This window comes from Dermacentor albipictus, unplaced genomic scaffold (genome assembly GCF_038994185.2).
Source record: "Dermacentor albipictus isolate Rhodes 1998 colony unplaced genomic scaffold, USDA_Dalb.pri_finalv2 scaffold_12, whole genome shotgun sequence".
In the NCBI taxonomy this organism is placed as follows: Eukaryota; Metazoa; Arthropoda; class Arachnida; order Ixodida; family Ixodidae; genus Dermacentor; species Dermacentor albipictus.
Window position 1 is genome coordinate 9902647 of NW_027225566.1, and position 8640 is coordinate 9911286.

Sequence of the window (8640 nt, forward strand, 5' to 3'; positions counted from 1 at the left end):
CACGTGACCGACGGGAGGCCTGACGTTCCCGAAGAGACTCGCCACATCTTGAGGAACATGTCCATTCTTCATGCAGAACGTAAGCATCCTTGCACGGCACACAGCAAAAGCTATGTGACTGACCAGAACAGCAGGATCAGGAGACAAATATCAGTGGGCCCTGATATTTGTGTGTCTGTGTCATAGGCCTCACCAAGATTGTGAAAGATGTAAAACAATGTAAGCTACTTGCTTTAGAGGTTTTTTCACTGCAAAAACGCACAAACTGGATGTGCCTTTCCGTACAATAGTCAGTGAAAACAACTGTTGGCAGGTTTTGGTTAGCCGCTTTTTGCAAAAACAGTTTAATCATTTAACTATTGACGATCCTTATGGCATAAAGGATTCTTTCGATGTTGTTTCCTTTCTGGAAGACAACCATTCATTAGCCAACATTTTTTCTGTTGATGTCGAAGATCTTTACTATTCAATACCGCATGATGAGCTATTTCGCAGTGTGATGTGCATCGAAGAAAGTGGCGAGGTAGATTTTTGCAATGCCACCGGGTTATCTTCGGAAAGTTTCATGTCCCTTCTTGAATTTTATTGAAGTGCAACTTTTATCCTGTTCGAAAATAACCTTTTTATCCAGAAAAATGGTGTGTGTATTGGTTCATATGTGGCGCCTGCTCTTTGTAATATTTTTTTATCTTTTGTCGACCGCGCTCTTAAGAGTGCCTTAAACAATGACTCGGTTCAAATTGTTAGATATGTTGACGATTTTCTTGTTGTGATAAAACAGACTAACAACGAATGCTCCGTGACGGTAGCTGATATTTTAGCACTTTTCAATGACAATGGCAAAGGTTTAACTTTCACACATGAGCTATCTAGGGACGGTAAACTCCAGTTTTTAGATTTGCAGCTATCCTTACAAACAGGCCACGCCTGTCAGATGTACTCGCCACACGCATGTAAGGAACTTTTACCTTACGCGTTTGCGCACTCAAAGACTGTGAAACGCGCCATTGCTTTGATGTGTTTAGAATCTTCCTTAATGCAATCTTGTCATCACTCTGCGAACATGAGTTTCATTGCACAGTTAAATAGGCTGCAGGCTGCTGGTTACCCAAGTGTGGTGGTGACGTCAGTCTCGGAGGTATTGCTTCAGAAACTGAAAGGGAAGCGGCACAAAAGTAACTGCATACCACAAAAGAGGAGGCCTGAAGTTGAGCTGTTTGCCACAGAGTGGCTCACAATCTAAAGAATGTCGCAACTAAATATCAAATTCCGGTAGCGTTTTCCGCTCCTCAAAAATTATCAATGTTGTGCAGCCGTATTTCTAAAACAAGTAAAAAACCTGATTGTGAAAAGAACCACGTGAAGTTTGTAGAATGCAGCGTCAGTGTCGTTTATAAGATTCCCTTGTCATGTGGCAAAGTGTATGTAGGGCAGCCAGGCCGCTGTGTTAACGAGCGCCTTAGAGAACATGAGCGATCCATACCAACAGGCACAGGTTCCCATTTGGCTCAGCATTGTAAAACATGCAAATGCAAACCCATGTTTCGTGATACCACGATTTTGAAAAAGAGCCGTGACACCACCACCCGAGAGTTATCGGAAGCATTTTTCATTAAGTCACTGGAGTCACAGTGCATTAGTGTGCCTTCCTTAACCTAGTAAAGCACTGAATTTGGTTTTTTGGATTCTGTCACATGAGTGCGCTCTTTGGATCGGATGTTGGTGGTGGCTTCACCGCATTGTGCTCACTGCGCATGTTCCTCTGGTTTGAGCGGTCTATAAAGGAGTGACGCAATAAAATGATGTCAGTTGAGAGTAGCGCCTTGCCCTGTCGTCTTGTGTGTGTCGTTTTGCGCTAAACAAAGTATTCATGAAGCACAACCAGCTCATGCAAGTGAATACACAGATTTCACAGCTTTTTGCTACCGCACTGCGGAATATGCAGATGGAAAACACTGCATAGATGCCAGTGCAGAATTGTTTATAGGAAAGATTAATGCACCTTTAATACCACTATAGAAACTAAATGACAGTTTTTGTTAGCATGTTAGAGCACTCAATATGACCAGCTTCTATTACATAACATTTCAGCTGCTGTCTGGCCCTGCTCCCGATACTGCAGTGGTCAAACATAGGTGCAACCACACTCTTCAATGGCTTTTTGTATTATTGCGTCAGCTTTTTAAGGCTAATTTTAGCCCCCCCCCCCCCAGTTATCTGGGAGCCGTTGCATCACAGTGACGACAGCTGAGACAAGGATCTGTTTGTACGACAAGGTTAATCTTCCTCCTTTGCTTACTTAAACCTCCCCTCACTTTACTAATTATGTGGCACAGCAACACAATTGTTATATGCCGCCTCTTTAAAAATGCCTAATTTATTGTACAGGCAGAAATAGCTTCGCTAACCGCAGCACTACTCAATTTTCATTAAAAAGAATATCTTACTCCTGAAGCAGTGCAACAACTACAGCTACCAAACTGGTTGTTTGCTGGTGCAAAATATTAATAAGCTTACCGGCTAATGTAAAAACTACAATATTTTTATCGTCATATCAGCATTCATAGTACCCATGCCATGTGTCGCATTCGCAGTTGTGCAAGCAACATGCATTGCCGATTTATCTGTTAGCATTGCCCTTTCGCTTCTCGCTTGATATTGCTGGGCAAGCAGTCAAACTGGATAGTTAGACACTGCCTGTCACCTCCTTACCTTCCTTATGAATTGTGCATTAAATGAGGATTTTTTCTTGGTGAAACAGTTCTAGTTTGAGGCCTAAACAAGCTCCAAGGGAGTTTGCATTTAAGGAGTGTAACCATCCTCTGAAAACATGTACATGAGGAACACTGCAGAAAGAGCACTTCAAAAAAAGAACACGAGTGTATTTATCCCCAAGGCCAAACCTTGTGTCTTCTTAAATATTTATCAAGTCAAACTCAAAATTGGTACTGAGGTGCAAGGTGTCCACAACATATTACCTTGTGAAAGCACAGTGGTGCCTGGATGTTGTGGGACCAGCTCGGACGTGGAGATCAGCACTGATCAGCAACACTGCAGTCTCCTTACAGCTTTTCTGCAGGCCCAGCCACACCTGCAATAAAACAAGTGAGCTTGGTGCCACAAAGTACTGTATTTACTCGCATAATGATCGCATTTTCTTGTAAAAAAAATGGTCACAAATTCAGGGGTGTGATCATTATGCCGGTTAAATTTCCCGCAAAAAGAATTTTTTTCATCCCGCGTTTGCTGCGGGATGGCAATAGGTCAAGAAATAAGTGGCTGCCACTGTATGTAGTGCGGGACACCGAAACAAAAGTGGCGGCCAGCATAGCAAGCTGAAAACAACAAATGCGCCGAACGCGATTTTTTTTCTCTCGAGTACATTACTTGCATTGAAAGTTTCTTCCATATCAGTAATGAATAATATCGTTAATATCGGTAAGTTTGTGGCAATAACGTCGCCATGTCCACTATGAGGGGGCAGAAACAGATGGGCACGCTTAGCTGCCAGTGACATAGAAAGACACGGCGGGCATGCTGCAGAAACTGCGGCATTTGTCTTCACTACTATCCTAATACAGCACGTTTGTGCTAAGGGTGGGCAAATATCTTAGCTGTGTTACAAGTGTCGGCGTATGGATAGGGTACACTTCTAACGTATCAGTGTAAATGTGGCTGCTATTGTTGCCGCTCGTGATTTGTTGCGTGCCCACGAGTGCAGATGAGAAGAATCGAAAGGCATCTTTTTTGTTGCTGTTGACCACAACCATTACAAAGCCTACACATAATAAAGGCAATTTTGGTTGTAGCTTTTTTGTCATGGAAGTGCGGAAAGTAATGAAAGGAATGAAAACGAGCATCTGCTTAAAAATGTTTGGTGCGTGCAGACCACTTGGTTTATCTTGAAGAGTTGTTCGCGTAGCATTCGACAGATGGTAAGCGCGATCATTAATAGCTAGACTTGGCACATGACATATCGCTGCAGCAAGTTAGGGGTGCAATCATTACACAGGAAATAAAAAAAATCGAATTTGGATGACAAAATTCAGGGCTGCGATCATTACGTGAGTGCGATCATTATGAGAGTAAATACGGTAAATATAGAAAGTGACACTGTGAACAAAGCAATACTTATTAGGTATGAAATGCTGATATTCGCCCGTAGAAAGCTTTAAGTAACAAAGCCTGCAAGATAAGAAAAATGCAATGTATGGGCCATCTGTACAAGAACATTAATCAAAGGTCCCTTCATTTTTTAGTCCCTTCTCCTCCTCATGCATAGATGGCAGTCAGGTTAAGTAAACTGGACCAGATTGCCACATAGTGTAAGCAAAGGTGGTCACTTTGTGGGCCAATTATGATGCAATAGCACAACATGCATCCCTACAGTTGTTTTAATGTGTTCCGTAATGCTAGCCACCTTGTAGGCCCTACAGTGTCAAAGCATCCATAACTTTAACAGCGTTACCCAGTAGGGATAACCAATAAGTGTTCACAGCAGCACAACTCAGCATATCTATCAGGAGGCTTTCGTTACACTTTTACAATTCTCCTCTTATGGCTTCATCCCAATTTTTGTCAATACAAGCTTGAAGCCTCTGCAGAATCTGAATGCACCAGGGCACTATAAAAAATACCACATCTTCCTACCCAATTTCATGTTTATTATAAGACTGGAAAGTTCACTATCATGTGCAGAACAAGCCAAATTGTTCTGGAATCAAGTAATCTTCCACTACCTGTGAAAAAAAAGCATGCAAGAAAGAGTACGTCGAGCACAGGGGTGTTGATGGATATTAAATACCACTGTCGTGCAGTAGACACCATGTCAACAAAACAGGCCAATGTATAAATGACTGGATCTGCAACCATGTCAACTGAATGCTCAGGTCATTTGGTGGTGCAAAGCTCACTTGCATTATTTTGTTTGAAAACTATGCAACTGTGGCAATGTGTTACGAGCATAGGGCTGGCAAGATTTGTGAGCCTTTCCTTACATGTGTTACAGAGAATCTGCGAGTTGGCTCGCCCTCCAGTGGATTATCAGATAGCAAGACTGCTTATTTATCATTGTAAAACAAGTGTCATAGTAGCCATGCTTCTTTTCGCAGTTGTGTGAGCAACATACATTGTCGATTTATCTGTTCTTGCCCTTTCACCTGTCACTTTATATTGCTCTGCAAGCAGTAAAATTGGATGGCTGTTAGACTGTTATGTCCTGTCACCTCCTCACCTTTCTTATGAATTGTGCTATAAATAAGGCTTTTTTCTTGGTGAAAGAGTGCTACTTTAAGGCATAAACAAGTTCCATGGCAGTTTGCATTTAAGCATCCTCTGAAAACATGTACATGAGGAACACTGCAAGAAGAACGCTTAAAAAAAAGAACACGAGTGTATTTATCACCAAGGCCAACCCTTGTGTCTTAGCATATTTCTCAAAACTGATACTGAGGTGCAAGGTGTCTATATCATATTACCTTGTCAATGAAGCAAAGCACAGTGGTGCCTGGATGTTGTGGGACCAGCTCGGACGTGGAGATCAGCACTGATCAGCAACACAGTAGTCTGCTTACTCTTTCTACAGGCCCAGCCACACTTGCATTAAAACAAGTGAGCTTAGTCTCACAAAAGTATAATATAAAAAGTGACACTGTGAACTAAGTAATTCTTATTAGGTATAAATAGGAATGAAATGATATTCGCCCATAGAAAGCTTTGAGTTAACAAAGCATGCGAGATAAGAAAAGTGCAATGTATGAGCCATCTGTGCAAAAACATAAATCGAAAGTCCCTTTTTTCGCTTCTCTCCTCGTTTTCGTGCATAGATGGCAGACAGGTTAAGTAAACTGGACCAGACTGCCACGTAGCGTAAGCAAAGGTGGTCACTTCTTCGGGGAGCAGCCTGTACGCTGCTTCTTGAAAGAGTATTAGAAAATGCTAATAATGCATATATGCATTATTCACAAGAGGCCTTTTTTCTCTCAGAATGCCACAGCCAATCACATATGTCAAACTGACCATTTTAAAATGCATGAAAAGTACAGCATAGCTTTGAGGGTACCACAAACTACTGAAATTCACATCAGCCAAGTTCAGCAGACAACACCATAATCAAGCCTCTAGAAGTTGTGCATATTATTGCAAGTTGACAGAATAATGAGAAGGTGAGGGAGATGGTGCCACTATAGCATAGTTCAAACTCTATCCCACATCATGTGCAGAAGGGCAAAGAATGCGCAGCTTTCAGTTATACTCTCACCTGTGACAACTGCACCAGGTTGACTGACATGCGTAACAAGCAGTTTGTGATACCACGTTATTGCATCCTGCAACTGATGTGACATCAGAGATCAGCTTCAAGCTTGACGCTAAGCTATACTAGGGACACATAATGAACTGGCTACATTAAAATCTAAAGCAAAAGTGTTGAACATTGTTTGCCAGCCTGTGCACTTCATATTTTACAAAAATTCTAGACAGAAATCCTGTGTTGGAAAGACAGCACGCACTTTCCTAAAGCTTTCTCTCAGCATCCACACTTTTCTATGCATACATTATTAACCATTATTTACCTTGACACACTGTACACAAGCAGCACACTTGGAAAAGCAGAAACTAACATGTTTTTAGATCAGTGAGTTTTTCTCAGTGCTTTTGTTGCTGCAAACTTAGCCTGCTTCTGGAACGTATCTTAATGAACTTACCTAAAGCAAGTGTCCCTTTGCTAATTTTATTAGGGATTTTTCATTGCTAGCAATTAAGAAAGCAAAGCGCCAGGACTATTTTTTACGTGCATTTTCGCAATCCTATGCCACCCCATTTCTCAGCAGCTTTAGAACATCTTCACTAATAAAACTTCGTTCTCATTATTTAATGGAACATTAGTAAAATTGTAGAATAGCAAGAATTTATAAATTGCGTGAGAGACTCAGAAAAGTTGACAGGTGCCAAATACACGAACAGACCCTAGAACACATAAATGGCTGTGACCGTTTAGTACGTACCTTGTCAAAGCAGGCAGATCAGATGCTTTGTCGTGCTGTTCAAGCTGCATAGTGCCGCAGCCTATGTGGTGCAGAGATGCCTCCGTCTCAGGAAATTGTGACATCCCTAAACAATAAATGTTCAGTTTATTGTAATCACTGCTGAAACTGCAAACTTGTGATTTGACATCGCGTCAAATTGGGGAAAGCTCTCGTACAGCCAGCTACATGAAGCTGCATCCGCTTAGAGAAATTAAATATTTCATTCTTACATCACAGGCGGTTATTCAACGTGTCAAAGGCACGAAAACAAACAACACTAAACACAAGAAATACAGGTTGCCTTGGCGACAACCTATAAGCATCAAAGTTTGCATCCAAGCTAAAATCTTCTCACGAGTCAGATCATTTGGATGCCGTCGCGCGTTAACGTTAGCTGTGAAAACATCTGCGCAACACATCAACGTACTTCTAGAATTGTCTATACGATTTCTTGCTGAGAAATTACGTATAGAAGCAGTGACATTTCCTGCTTGAATTTTTTTGCCCGTTCAGACGAAGCGATGACCCGGCGCTAGCATACTTCATAACAAAAAGAAAATAAACAATAGATGAAGCACTTAGAACATTAACCTCGGGGTAATTTTCGTGAAACTTTTTGCTAAATGTGCACTCCGATATCGAACGAACATTAGGAAATCACTGTTATTGTTCTTGTAGCTGTACTAATCATCTTCTGCTGCGCATGACAAGGTACAGTGCTCAAGGAATGAAACGCGACACGGAGCATTTAGTAAAGCCCTGCAAACGTGCAAAGTACGCGAGAGAACCATGTCATGTCGCAAGGAATTTGGTGACCAAAGCTGACGAGGACTCCGATGTACGTGTACGCACCAAAATTACGTCGATGTGACACGAACTACAGCCGGTGAAAACGAATATATGCGCATTACTAAGCCCTAAATTGACGCGTTTCATTCCGTGAGCACTGTACACTACATGAACCATAAGAATGCGCAAGGCGCCCGACTTACCGTCTGAGGCGAGCGCTCCTTCGTGTCCGTTCACGCCGCATCGACTGCACCAACAGTCCGTCCAGCGTAGTGTTGAATTGCGGTGAACTACAGCACGCGATAGCACAACTATCAACACATTCTTCCGTGCACTGTGACCCGATGCGGGAGCGGCGAGACAAAGAAGCGCGAATTGACCGCACTACGATAATCAACAACGGCGCACCGCAAGAAACATACAGCGAGCTAATAGCGTTGCACAGGCCCCAGGGCTTAGTGATCGTTCATTCGCACAAAAAAAGGAGCACATGTTCTCTAAGCACCGCGTAAATATGATCAAACGATCAGCACCACATCGGCCGCCCGCCGCAACAACGCCTATACAGCGATGGCCTATAGTCCTCTTTAAGTACCCCAATTCCTCGGCTATGCGCACCATGCAGCCCGCTGCCGTTCCCGCCACCGCAGCACTGCCATCGACCTCCGCGCCAAGCATCCGAGCGTCGTCTGCTATAGCCTGGCACAGTTATGGTTGTTAGTCGCGGCACTCGGCATTTACATGGTGCTCGCTGAATAAAGCAGCCGTTATATCTTTCTGTTGTTGTTTAAGCTGAAGTATAATATTCTACAGACACCATACCTGA

The 8640-nt window shown here is 42.6% G+C and overlaps 1 long non-coding RNA gene across 1 annotated transcript; it reads right to left on the minus strand.

Moving 5' to 3' along the window:
- Window positions 1-2587: 2587 nt before the first annotated feature.
- LOC139051493 (uncharacterized) lies at window positions 2588-8286 on the minus strand. Its single transcript, XR_011509394.1, has 4 exons — window positions 8018-8286; window positions 7005-7110; window positions 5478-5578; window positions 2588-3091 (listed from the first exon to the last, which is right to left on the minus strand). It is a non-coding gene; the product is annotated as an uncharacterized lncRNA (long non-coding RNA).
- Window positions 8287-8640: the final 354 nt, after the last annotated feature.